This window comes from Netta rufina, assembly GCF_964035555.1.
Source record: "Netta rufina genome assembly, chromosome: 16".
Lineage (NCBI taxonomy): Eukaryota > Metazoa > Chordata > Aves > Anseriformes > Anatidae > Netta > Netta rufina.
Genome location: NC_140140.1, coordinates 8,575,176 through 8,588,810, shown reverse-complemented (window position 1 = coordinate 8,588,810; position 13,635 = coordinate 8,575,176).

The window sequence follows — 13,635 nt, the reverse complement described above, 5'->3', positions numbered from 1 at the left end:
ACTAATAAAAAAATAGATTGACCAAAGGGAGACAACAAAACACAAGGAGTTCACCCTCCTTTCCTTGGTGAATGATTCACTCCGTGTCTGTCGCAGTAGCCAAGTCAAGGAAAGAGCCTGCTTCGCAAGCTGGCTCTCTTGTTTCAATATTGCCATAATACAAAATAACCTTTCAACTCCTTGTCTAAGACGATAAAAAAGTAAAAAAGCAATCAGACAGTATGAATGTGCAACATGACTGAACTCAAGCTTATACTTTAAAGGCATTTGGATGTAGTCTACATGACTAAATAAGAATCTTTACAGTTATTGTACTCCAGTACTACATGTATTATCTATAAAATGGGGGCAACTAATCGGTATGAAACTTTGTATGTAAACTCACCCATTTTATTACAGTGGTCCCAGCAGCCCCGACCAAGTTGTCAGAACACCCCGGTGCAATTTATGACCAATGTCTCCTCTTCACCTGCCATGCACCTCACCAAAGAACTTAGCTTCATCTTCTTGGTAACTTCTTATGCACTGGGAGGCTGCTATTAGGTCCCTGTAAGGTTTCTCTTCTTCAGGCTGAATAAAATCAGCTGTCTCAGGCTCTTTTCACCGACTGGGGGCTCCAGCCCCAGTATCTTTGTGGCCCTCTCTAGAGCTCAGTCAAGTTTATCAACATCTTTCTTATACTGAGGCTCCCTAAACTAAACTTGGTATTCAAGGTGCATTGTAAGAAATGCCCAATAAAGAGAATAATCACTTCCCTCAATCTACTGGTCATGTTCATGTTGATATTGCCCAGTAAGGCTGGTTGGTGGTAAACTGCTAACTCATGCTTAGCCTACTGTCTGAAAAGATCCCTGGGTCTTTTTCAGCAAAGCTGCTCTACACCCGGTCAGTCCCCATCTTGTACCACAGCAGGGTGTCAGTCCATCCCAAGTACAAGATATAGCGCTTATCCTTTTTGAATCTCAAGAGATTCAAGTGAGCACATTCCTCTGGCCTCCTGATGTCCTCAGCAAGGCAGCCCTGTTCTGGAGCACAGCTCTCAGTGTGCTGTAATCCATAAACTCTATGAGGGTGCATTTTGTCTCCTCCTCCGTGTCACTGATAAAGATGTTAGGCAGATGTCTGACAAACTACACCTGTAACTGAGATCCAGGTAGAGTACAATCTGTTAACTACTCTTTGAATCTGATGCTCTGTTTCTTCACCCATTTAGTCTACCCATCTAGATTCTAACACGCCAGGTTGGCTACAAGGATGCTGTAGGTGTCCTTAGGAAGCATTGTGATACAGACAAGGTACGCAACATCCACTGCACTCCTCTTATCCACAGTGACATCACAGTCACGGCATTCCCAATGACCTCAAAGTTAGAATGAATCTAACGTTCCTAAAAGGGAAATCATGCCAGCAAAAAACATTCATAAAGTATTAAAACAGATAGGTCTTGGTCCTACATTTCCTGTGTTTCCATGTAAGGCAATGGGAAATGAAAGCACACAGCACCTTGGACAATCCAGCAGATACCAAAAACATGGCAAGCATACAGCAGCATTAAATTTAGCCTGACAAAATATACAATATTCTAATGCTCAATGAGAAGGCATTCAGACAGTGAAACTGATCCACCCACAAGTCGTAGCAGATGGAAAATTACACTCAGTTTCCAAGAGTAATACAGCAGGAAACAAAGATCAATGAGGTTTGGCTTGTACGTCAACCTCTAGTCAGCAGCTATGGTGCTGTTCTACAGCAGTAGAAGAAATCTGTCCACAAACACAGGGAGAGCCAGCACGCATACACTGTCAAATCAAAGCTCAGTAACTCATCTCCAGCTGAGACCAATGTCTGATGCATAGGGTATAAAAACAGGGCAAGTATGCTGCATTGCTGCTCTGAACGCTCTCCTAACCGATAGGAATTTGCAGCATAGAGAATCTCAGAATTAGAAAGGTAACTCTGCTAAATGACTTTGTCTGATCAGCTTCAACATATGTAAATCTCTCACTTACAACAACACTGAGTTCCAAACTTCAGTGATATATTACGTGAAAAAAAAAATTAGTTTTCTTGATAATAATTTCTACTTACTGCCTCATGCAATTTTAGATTTCAAAAAACTCTAATGAATCCTTCTTTAGTGTGGAAAAGAGAAGACTAAAAACCTAGTCTGCTTAGCTGCTTCTCAAAGACAGGTGGTTCTAAACTGCAGTTCCAGGTGCTTTTGCTAGTTTTGCTGCAACAGGCCCAGAACTTCAGTCAGTACTAAAGATGAAGCCATGGATTTACAGTGGTGCAAGGTTTTTATTTTCTTTCTCTGCACTTCCCTTAATAATTCCTAACATGCAATTTTCTTTCCTGCCTGCTACTGACCTGTGAGCTGAAGGCTTTCATGAGGCTGTGATGCTTGTTCAGAGACCAACACCATGCAGGGCTCACTCACATTAACCCTATTTGCATCACCTTGTATTTATTGACATTTCATTTTGGCTACAAGTTTTTCCACCCAGTCTTTCAATGTTGCAGTCTGTCTACACTCTCTGCAGTTGGCATTCACTTCTGTGATCTCAAAATAACTGTGTCAACAAGCTTTCTCATCTCATTGTATGCCTCATTTTCTGAATCATTTGTGAACAGCATGCTAGAGATACAGCTAGCATCTGAAAAGCTTCTTCAAAGTCTTTTTGATCAGGAGCAGATAAACTCTTTGGGATCCCAACAGGATGAAGGAGTCAGCCCCACACATGTACACTTTGCAGGCCTGTCGTGGAACATATGTGAATAGAGATTTTAGCAGCTTGACGTGAGCACAGCCATTGTGCCTAACTGGGAAATGAATCAGCCCAAACTAAAAATTAAAGGAGAAAAAGCATAGTCCCACCACTGAGGTCCCATTTCTTTTTTATATAACAGAAATAGGGTTTTGTAGAAGCTACACCTGTTACCAAAAATAATTTCAAGACTGTAAGAATGATCATAGTATTTTGGTTTTACAATCACATACGGTCCCAAGGCAGGAGGTGTTCTGGAAATGCAAGAGTTAAGCAGGAATGGTGTGGCGGCTGGGATGGACTAACCAGACTTTTCTGGAAGAAACACCATCAGGAAAGAGCCCTCCATCAATACGGTCAAGTTGTGAACGAGTTTTGTACGAGTAAAACTCTGTGTGGGACCAGGCAAAGGCAAAAGGCCCACCAGGGCTGGGTGTGGGGGGGGTCTGGGCTGAGCCATGAGGGTGACGGCAGCGCTGCGGAGCTGAGCCCAGCTGCCAGGGTGGCTCTGCACGTGCTCGATTTCTGCAGATTGTCTTGCATTTTTGTTCTTGGCAAGCCAGAGCAGCTTGGGAAGTATTTGCAGGTCTGGCTGCTTAAGCAGGAGCAGCCTCACGAGGAGCACACGACAATTGCCCAAGATGGGCTTACAGCATTACTGCTGCTGGAGGCAGAAAATCGTTTCCACAATAACTGCTTTCCAGCACCCCAGCTACGCTTTCTACAGCATTTCACCACCCAGCTGCATTACAAAAAAAAAACAAAACAAAACAAAAAAAAACAAACAAACAAAAAAAAACAACGAAGAGCGAGCATGTTATTTTCATACCTTTTTTTTTTTTAAGCCGTATTGACACATGGACTCTGCGACAAAATGAATGCTACTGGAGGCCCAAAATATCTGCACTGAATATAAATATATTATGAAATAGCTTTTAAACTCAGCCCCGAAGCACCTCGTGATTGGCTGCCAGTGATGTCAGACGTGCACAAAGCCCAATAAAAGGCAGGGGTTAACAAGTCTCCTTGCTCTGCATAAACCCCATGCAGCAGCAGAGCGGCTGGCGGCCAGGCAGGGATTAACGGGACCATCTCGCAGGTAGCACAAATACCCCGACCTCAGGCCTCGGGGTCGAGCGAGCTGCACGCTGCCTGCCAGAAGTGTGCTCCTGCACCGGTCTCAGCAGCGCTTAACTAAGCGTTGTTTACTCGAGAGAAAAGCCTTCCTAAGGGACACCGTAAATCACTGTCAGCTTTAAGGTTTTAAAGATGCACTCGTGCATATTCAGAGCAATTACTTTGGTCTTATCTGGTAGTTAGGATCTTCCATTTCACGTCAGAGCTGAAGCAGCTACGGTCCCCTTTTCAAACAGGAACTTGGCCTTCCGTCCTATTTGAATAAACTACTATTAGTAGAGGGAGGACCATATTTTTACAAAACCCTTAACAAAATTAGACTTAAAAACTTATGGCAGGAATATCAACTAAGCCTTTAAAACATACTATTTTGGAACTGGTTGCTCACAATTTGTTAACTCTTCCCATGCACTCATGCTTACAGCTTGCCAGACAAGGAATGCTCATTCGCAGGTTGATGTAGTTTTGACAAACTAAGCAATCCATGCAGAGAGGGATTAGCTGGATAAAATCCCATGTGCGCATGATTCTCAATTACCAGCAACCACTATTTGTTTTGTTTCTTACTGTGAATGCAATTTTTGGACCTGGCCTAGTTTCAAGTGTTATTAGGTAGATAGCATGTCATATTGTAGGAAGGAGTCTTAGGCATGAACTGAAAATACGCTGAATTTGATCATCCCATTCTAGGCAGTTTTGCTGCCAACATGGGCTATATATAGCCTATATATATATGTAATAGTTTGCATTCATACTTTGAATGCAAGAATGCAAGCAGATCATATAGAAATATGGAAGTGTTGTCTGATTTGCAATATAAAACTTTGTTTTTCATATTCTTGCCTGAGATGTGGGACTATTCAATAGAAATAAAATTGCAAGACATACGATTCAGATATGGAGCTGCTCTAAGGTATTGTATCACTGCCCTGCTCAGAGCACCATCACCAATGCAAGAGAAAATGCTGTATGCTGTTGTCTACTATTGCTCCTTCTGCCTCTTTTCATTTTACTATTAATGGCAAAAATGCTAAAACCCACAAGCTCAGTGTCTAGAAACCTCATGCTTTCCTCGATTACTCCTAAAGGCTCCCTTTACTGCTGAACCTCAGCACATACCATCAAATATTTCAAGTGGAACAAATTCATTAACTTGTAAACACTACTTAACTAACTGAACGCCAGTGACAGAAACCTAGAGCACTGTTAAATCAACTTCAAGCAGGCACCGCATTTCATGTGTTAATACTTGCCATCTGCTCATGTTGCATTTTTTACCACAAGAAAAAAATGTGACTGCTGAGTAAAGACACTTCAAAAAAAAAAAAAAAAAAAAGAAAGAAAGAAAGAAACAGGAGAAACCTGGCCTCACTTAGCCATAAACTATGGGTTCATTTTTTATTTTTTATGCACACATGCACTAAGAACAGAAAAAAAAAAAAAAGTAAAATAGTCCTTTAAGTTACTGCTGCTTATAATAGCTACACTAGGAAATTTTAAAGATAAAGAAAAAAAGAAAGTGCCTGTGCATGTTTGGTACTCCAGACAGCAAGAAATTTGCCTCAGGGAGAAACAGTTTGTAAAAGAGCTGGGGGAAGGGAAATATGCTGGGAGACAGCGTGCAGAAGGGAACCACCGTGTGAGTGTGCGTGCGTGCACATTTGTGTTGAAGGCCCTGGAAAAAAATGCTAGTCACTACGGCTCCTAGAGGCTCCAGCACAGCAAAGCACCTTTCCTGCAACGCATCCATTACGCGGACAGAAGTGCCCGCCAGCCACAGAAAATGGCCCAGCCAGAAGGGATGGAACCCTGCAGATCGAAGGTTCCCCACTTTGTGAAACATGCGATTTTTCAGCGAGGATTAGAAATCAACTTAAAAACAAACAAACGCACCCTCCTAACTTCTTACCCCCTCGAAAACTAAAGGTGTTCAACATTTTACCCTAAAAGTCAGGCCTATGACGTAGGGGATGCTAAGACATGATGGTAAGCTTCATTTTCGTTTGATGGTATTTCATTTGATACTCAGTGTGTTTCTAGTAATATTCCTAAAGAGCACTCAAGCCTTTCAGTAATGCGAGTGAAAAGGAATTTGCTATGGCACAAGGTCACCAAGGAATAAATATTTCTGAAGCCATGAAGTTCTGATTAGCTATTGCCAAGAAAAACAAACAAACAAAACAAACAAAAAAACCAGATCTGCATTTGTGCCTTTTTAAAACTCATGCTTTGAACTGGTGCTTATCATGAAAGCAGCCGATGGCTACTTTGGGGCATGGCACCTGCCATTAGTATGCCAGATCCGCTGAGGAGCAGCAGCAGCAGGGCAGTGGCTGTTGTCCTGATCTAGATGGGCAAATCCCAAAGCAAGTTTCCCTACAGAACCATGTGTGGTGATGGCGATCGAGGTAGAAACTTACCAACTGGAAAAAGACAAAACCTTTTCACAAAATTCACTGTGCAGTAACCATGCATGAACACTGGCTCCCATATACGCTCCTAGTTGCGATGATAAAGTCAGTCAGTGCATGAAACTTGAAACTGTGACTTCTGGATCAAAACCCATGTCATCCTTTTCCTATTACCAGTGCCTAGACCTATTTTACCTTCACAAAACCACAGGCTCTTTGGATGTCTCTTTTCTTTGGGTGTATTCCTAACTTTACCTGCCATGATTTGATATTAGCAGAATTTTATTTGGCTGTTGGGCTTCTATTTATGATGACTGCAAATGATCAAAAACAAACAAACAAACAAAAAAACAACATAACTTTGGTCATAACCAAAGCAAGCAACTACTGGCCTACGTTGCACACGACTGAAAAAGGACACTAGCAGGATGTAACCATGTCACAAATATGTGAACACCAGACATTCTTAATTGTGCAAAAAAACAAACAAACAAACAAAAAAAACTATCTGGCCCCAAATCCTTTGTATTTAAAGCTCAAGCCTCTTTTCTTCCACACCAGATCAATCTTTTCTCTCCACAAAGGAGACCAGGTGTTCCTTAAATTCACTTAGCATTTCACTCATTCTCACATTAATGAAATCCATATGTGTAAGTATTACCATCTTTAGTTCCTTACTTACTGCCCTTTTCCTGAAACTTGAATTAATTGAGTAGCTTTCTCTGTACTAAAAAAAAAAAAAACGTTGCACAGATTTTATTAACAGCTTGCATAATTTTTAAGACTGCTGCAAAAATGTATATTTACCTAGGACAGTTTTGATGCTTGAAAACAAGATGCACATCTCCCCTGTAGCAACATACAAGTTCCTGGTTTTGAAAGTATGTTGGACCAAGATTACCCCTTTTACTGCTACTTCAAGACTGCATATATTAAACTGAAGGCACAAAGAGAGAAGAGCTTGCACTAGGACAGCTGTAGTGATTTTCAACCCCAGTTGATTTCTGTCTCTTCTCTAGTGCCCCTCCGCACTGCATAAGCAGCTGCTAAACTGCCCCAGTTAATAGCCCAGCATATGAAAGAAAAACAAACGCTGGTTTCACTTTACTTCTGCATACCAACAAAAGATCCAGCCAAGTTGTCATGTTCATCAGAAAAGCCTGACAGCCACTTCACTTATTTGAGTTCAAGTTATTTCTGTCTCACTACTGCCATGTAATACAGGTATTTATTCTAGATGCATTTAATGTCTACCCATGCTCCTAGATGAAATGCAACTCTAAAAAAATAAAGGTCCCAACCAAAACTGATGTGAAAGACACACAACCACCGAGAGAACAGCAGTCATTCAAGAAAATGAGTCACAGAGGCAGCCAGCAGAATGCTGAAGGAGGCTTCCATATGTGACTGTCTCATACAGAAAAAAGAGAGGCACTGAAAACGAGTTGATAAAATATTTTCAGAAGGTGGTGGGCGTCCCAGTTAGAACCATCAGAGTGGCAGCAAAAGCAGGGGGAGAGTTAATTGGACATCTGTGTGAAAGTGAGGGAGGGCAGACAGGAAGGCAAGAATAAACTCCGTAAGCAGACCACGACATGGGGCGAGAGTAAGACTCACACTGCTCAGAGCACGAAAGTAGGACCCACATTTGTCAGACTATGCCTGTTAAAAATTATAATTCCTTCAAACTGACCTTGCTTACCCAAGACATTTTGGAGAGCAAGCAACTTCATAACAGACTGTGGCCTTACACTAGATTTGTTAAAACAGAGGGAAAAAAAAAAATGCCAGAGCCTCACTAACTTCACTCCTCACTTCATACACAAATCATATCAGGTATTTTGGGGAATGCTAAAGTTCGGGCTGATTTCACAAACAACAGTATTTTGTGGATCATTTTGCATGTGAGTAGATATCTACACATACTTAGGATTAATTTGATTTGAAAGTATTTATGCAGGATCAAGATTTTAATTTCTCAGACCACCTTCATATTTCATTCACCTTAATCTATAAATGCACTTCCAGAAAAAAAAAAACAGTCATAAAAATAACTTGATTTACAGTGAAGGTCACAGCTGAGTATCACATCAGGATACTGTGAAAATCCACAAGCTACGTGTTCTGCATTATAAAAGACACATCAGAATAAGAATTCCTTTCCAATATTTTCTTGTGCCAACTGCATCCAGATTTTAACAGAGAAATTACTCTGTGTGGAATATCTGGAGTGAGGATTTTTCTGCATAAACCCTTTACTGCCTCACAGTATCTTCTTGGGTCTTGTACCAGTTTATCCGGTTATAAAATTGATTGTTCATTCACTTCTGAAAAATCATGTATTTACCTTAATCCTTTAAAAAAAAGGACTTGAAGTGGAAAGCTGAAGTGTTATCATCGTTCAGCAAACAAGTTTCACGGAGACAGCCTCCTACTTAATGTTCTGTGGACATTTCAATGTAGTGCCAGGCTGTACTGCGGATTTATGGTACAACTATAATAAAGCCATTTTTATTTCTGTACGCCTCTAATTCCCATCAGGATGATGGTACACATGTATCCTTTTGGCCACCATTTGTCTGGTGCGTTTACGCAGCAACGGGTTTGCGCCTGGAACTACCGTCAATTGTGTGCTTCAAGATGCACATCCTGAGCTCAGTTAAGCCATACAGCCCCTACCATAAGTTATGAATTGAACTTTTGTGTGTGTGTGTGTGTGTACAGAATAATTAAGAATAGGAACAAAATAAAGACGAATTTCTGTTTTTGTCACACAGACCACAATTTCTACAGACATTCCTCCGATGAGACACTATTACAGAAGTATATATTACATGGTTACAGAAATAAATGGAGGAGCATACCATGCCGTGGAGACAATAATCCACAAAAATATGGTAAAACAAAGTTCCCAACAAGCTCACCACAACTATGGCTGGCAAGAACATAATTTCTCAGTGGATTACAATACATTTGAGATGTTTAACCCTAACATCATGTAATCTGCAGTATGTTTCTGCATCTCAGCTAGAGTTTAAACCGTAGCTGGTAGAGCATAAACCGAGGAAAACAGCATAACCCAAGAAACACAGGAACAGGGAAAATAGTCATCCTTTGTTTAATAGAAGAGAATATTTTTAATATATTGCAAAACATGGTTAATATCTCTTAACACCAGAGATATAAATGGCACACCTGTAACAAAGAAACTGAGATGTGCGAAAAATGCAGAGAAGTAATTCTGCTAAGATATTGACTCAACCACACCTTTCACAACATGCTGCTCGGATGGCCTGAGGGCATTCATGCTAGAGACACGGTGGCCAAGTTTAAGCTTTTCTTGTTTTATTGCTTTTGTTTTTTAAAGAATCTATAGCAGCACAGCACACGTTTATGAAAAGAAACCCCGAACCACCAGAATCGTGAGCTATTTTACATGCATTGTTTTGTAACAATGACTGCACACAGTCCTCTTTAACAATGGATATGATGGCACAGAGCCTCACATGGAAGACAGAAATGACAGTACAAACAGAGAATCTGATACAACCCAAGACATCCTATATTGCCCCAAGAAAACAGGCTGGTGCAGAGCTGCAATGTATAACATGCAAATGCTTAAATCAATAGCGTGAGCAGGAGCCACTGCTTGCTGCATTCCTTACAGCCGCCGCCAAAAGGAATGTGAAAAAAGGGCAGGGTGGAGAGATGTTTACTGCTTATTGCTCTGGCACCAGCTAATATCTTTTCTGTAACTAATTCATTTTAACTCTGCACATGGCACTGTTATGTAAAATGTTTCTGAAGCAAGATTTTTTCCTGCTTTTCATGAGCAAGCATCAAAGCCTAGTAAACCACGTACTGCAGAATATATTTAAAGCTCATCAACACAGACCAATAGAGCCACTGAAACTGACCTCTGGAGGAGGAGCTCTTTACATGCAGAGGTTGGGTTTCTATTTTCTGGCACAGATCAACCCAGCTTATAGAAAGGCAATATTTTACAAATCTTTACATATGTAGCCAGAAGCTTTTGTCAGTGAGATGCAATTATAGTTTAAAAGCAATTTTGATGACAGAAATGAGATGAGAGCACTAATGTAGGTGGCTTTCTGACAAATCAAGTTTTTCCTGTTTTTTTTCATTCATTTGATCTCTACTGGAATTTTGCAACAGGAATTGGCTCAGTCTCTTTCAAAACATGAAGGGCTTAATCCCTTCCCACTGGAGAACAGGAAGTCAGAAGCCATTCTTAGCACTGATTAAAAAAGAATCTAGATTGTTATTTTAATTTCACTGTTGAATGTTAACTAGATTCATTTATTTTTTTTTGCTAACGTTTCAGCGTGATGGCTCAATTAAAAGCTGATTTCCTCCATGCGACACCTGTTTAGTACAAGAGCCCCTTTACACCAGTCATTCTCTGTAAAGGCGCAATCACACTACAACTTCTCCCTATGGCTGTGTATATAGCTCATAACATGTGCTACCCAAGTCCTTATTTACACACCACTGTACTCTCTTGCTTTGGACACTCTAGCAATGACATTTCTAGTGCAAAGACTTTTCACACTTGCTGCAAGTGCATTCAGGCAAAATCATTCAGTAGGGAATGGGCAGCAGTTTGTATTTTGACTTCCATTCGCACCTGCTTGGAAACTACCTACTGTTGTGCATGTGCCTACTGGATGCTACAGCCCACGCTCCCCACTTCTCCTCCCCAGCCTCCTCTGATGTTCTCAGTGCCCTGATGTGAACGTCTGTACTTCTACTCCTGTGTGCAAGCCCCAAGCGCCCTCACCTCCTGTTCCTTCACACCAGTGGCACTGCTCGTTTGCGGTCCATGCACAGTGTTGCAGCTTCTCTCAAGTTGTCCTTAGCAGACGCCAGACTTCTGTAAAGAAGCTCAGACTCTACTTCAACAAGTGTGCAAGCTCCCTCAGGGAAGCTGGCGAATGAGGGCTAAAGCTTCAGGTAGCTGAAATCTTGACCTCTGGGCCTTCTACACCCCTTTGCTTGTATCTTCCTATTTTGAAGCGTTGCCTTTCTTGACATACAACCATTGCCACCTCTCTGCGGCTCCCAAAGCAGCTAGCAGATCAGTCCAAATCAGAATGGGGCAGGATCAACCTCAAGCATAGCTGCAGGTAAAATAAACTGACAATACTTCATATCCCATTACTGAGTTCCCAGTTCAATTTACTAAAATCTAGGTGTCAGGGGAAAAAAAAATAAAAAAATAAAAATCAACCAAACCAAACAAAACCATTAGTGAGCACCTTAGTCCAGACAAAACAGCAAAACCCTCCTCAGATGACCAGCTGCTGTTCTAGAGATCACATTAGTAGAAAATGGGGATTAAAAACAAACAAACAAATAATCTCTTCCCAAGCTCAGTAAGAAATTCTGAAAATTCCTAAGAGTATCATCAATAATTGACAACAATCTCATAACAATTAAAATTAACATGCTTTTAATATTAAACTTAAAAACTGTTATTGGAAAGAAATACAAAGCACATTAAGTTATGCTCCAAATAAAAATACACACTCATTGCTTGGCAGCACAAACCAAAACACTAAGGACACTTTGTGAGTACAATGGAAAGTAAGAAAATTAAAATGGAAACACTACTTTTTATAAGCTTAAAAGCCATTTTATCTGCTTTCAATATGCCAGGCAATTGCAGGTACAAAACCCACTACCACTACAGTATTAAGGGTTTATGAATAATGATGTAAAAAGATCTACTTACAGTGAATTTCTAACTATCTGCTTCTTTACACTATGTGACAAAATTCCAGAACAATTTTTCAAGTACACCTACCATCCCTCTCTTTTCTGTATGCTTCTCAGACTGGGTTTTGAGTATCTATCAAGCCATTCTCATTATGTTTGAAAAGAATACGAAGCAAAAATATCTTGGTTTTCTTATTCCTAAAGTTTCCCAGTTTGGATCACAATCACCTTTGAGGGCAGTTATGAACCAATTTTTGCTGGTTTAGATTATGTAAAGAACAGTTTTACAGAATTAAAGCTCCCTAATTTGATGTTTGTCCTTCATAAGTTATGACTTTTTCTGAGTACATGATAGCTAATTGTGAACGCCAAGGATCTTTTCTACTTGCATATTTTCTCAGAACTGTGTCTGATCCACCATACATCAACCCCAGTTTTGGCTCGAAGAGGAAAAGGTAAACATCTTGTTAAATAACCCTCTGTTGTACTATGTTCTAGAATTCATGCAACACTGCGTTGGCAGCCCAGTAACTAATGGAATCACTTGGAGGAGAACATTTGCAGCATTGCCAATCAATGCCATTCGTGAACTATGCTGTTGGTTTGACAATAAAAAGTCCCTGAAAAATCTAATGTGTATTTTTTCTTCATAGCACTAGTATGAGATTTTTGGAGGTTATAATTTTACAAGCCTTTCCCTGCAACTATACAAGGGTTAAAAATTATTCTAAAAATAAATCTCTGTCAAAAGTATTATCTAATGACACTGAAAGACATTTTCCGGTTTTAAGAAATGGCAGTTATCACAAAATGCGTGAAAAAATTGAAGAGTTACTGATGTTCAGTTTTGATCCATTGGAAAAGATACTAGTGATTTAAAAAAAAAAAAACAAAACTCCCCACACTAAAGTTTTCTAAAATAGATTTCCTGTCCTTTCTCTAAGATTGCTGAACCCCATTCAGCCAGGGCACAGATAAAATCTTTGGACAAAAGATTTGAATTCACAGTTTCTCCCATACAGAGTTCAATCTTTACAGGAGAAAAGATTTTCTGCTACAGAGCTGCAAACTTCACAGGAGAAAGTTATTTCCTCTGTTCCATTCCCCCAGGAGGTGTTATATTCTTATAACCTGTCAGACTTACACAGTCATATTTGTAATTTATATTTAGTATAAGGTCGTTTCTTTTCAAACCACCTCTGGATATTCCTAACACAAAGCGTGAATTCTGATTATTCAATTTTCTCCCACAGGTTTGACACCTCTCCCAGTGTTACTGTGCATTGGAATTCTATAGGAAACAACTTGAATACCCAAACACAGTCAAAGATAAGGAAAAAAAAAAAAAAAAAAGACTGCACCTTGCAATATAATGGCAAAACAATGGGAATCACTTTTCTTATCTGTGTTCATGCAAGCTAGCTCTCTCACCATGCTTTCTAGTTGTACTATATTTGGGGAAAAAGATGAGAGGAATGGAAAAAGATCAATACAGTAGAAAGTTACACCATTCCCTATTTATTTTTATCTTTTGTTCACTAATACTATCATTCCAAGATGCTTGCAAGTGTGAATACACA